This window comes from Pelodiscus sinensis, unplaced genomic scaffold (assembly GCF_049634645.1).
Source record: "Pelodiscus sinensis isolate JC-2024 unplaced genomic scaffold, ASM4963464v1 ctg117, whole genome shotgun sequence".
Classification (NCBI taxonomy): domain Eukaryota; kingdom Metazoa; phylum Chordata; order Testudines; family Trionychidae; genus Pelodiscus; species Pelodiscus sinensis.
This window is the reverse complement of record NW_027465911.1, coordinates 33,150-34,296: the sequence shown is the minus strand read 5'-3', so window position 1 is coordinate 34,296 and position 1,147 is coordinate 33,150.

Here is a 1,147-nt window from a genome sequence, read left to right as displayed (position 1 = left end):
TGCGGCATCCAGTGCTGGCAGCGCAGGGCCCTCCGTGCGGGACTCCCTGTACCCGGCCACCGGAAATGCCCATCGCCCTGCGACTTTGCAGGGAGCCCCCGGCCTACGATTTTCGTTCTGTTTTAGCTACTTGAGAGCGCTTTGCTCGTCGCCCTGTTTTACTTAAAGGCCCCAGACCTGCAATCACCTAGCCGCCGTCTCCGTACTTAGTGAGCTTGTGTGATAACCCGACACTAATCCCGCGCTTGGACCGAGCTCTTCGGCAGCCGGTTATGGTAGCAAACTGCTGAGTCCTGGCCCTTTGCAGGGAATGGAGCTTTAATAGCTGAACTGTCCGAGGGCTGGAGCGTGCAGAAGCGTCCGGCCGAGGGACTAGGACCCAGCGGGCCCAGCAGGACCCGCTGCCATAATAGCAGGAGCAGGTAGCACGTACCTTGTTGCATGCAGGGCTGGGTGAGCAGTGCAGTGATGGGTCCGGTCACTGGGACCCCTTGTGACCCTCACTGGATGGCTGAAATGCCACCAAGCCCACCTCCCGGCCCTCCTGGGTGCCCCTCACCCCTCTGTCCTGCCCAGCCAGGCCCGCCAGCCTCCCCACCCCGACACAGATGGGGCCCAGCCTCTGCAGTCTCACACGGACGCTGAGATTGGTTCCACCACAGGGACTGGCCTTGGCACCTAAGGGCACAGCCTCAGTGAGACTTGAGCCCCCGAGAAATCCACCTCGCCCTGGGCAGCACTTCCTACAAGGTGAGCTCCCGTTCGCCTCTTTCTCAGGGTAAAGAGATGCACAGACCCTCTATCCCCCTCCTCGGTAACAATCGCTCACACGGGGTTTGTTAATGAACAAAAGGGATTTTATTAAGTACAACAGTAGGGTGGAAGTAGCCGTGACGGTTAGAACTGTCATGACTCCTTCCCCACTCTGGCATGATAAATGCAGAAGTGGGGGTCAGCAAGTGTACCCCAAAGCCTTATCTACCAGGCTTTGGTATAAAACTTCCCCCAAGATCTTAAAAACCTAGATCTTGGGAATAAAACTTCCGCTGCCACCACCCAAATGTTGCTAAAGAAACCAGGGGAAAGATCATTTGGGAAATCTTCCCCCTAAAACAAAAATCAGGGCACACCATTAACCACTGCCAGG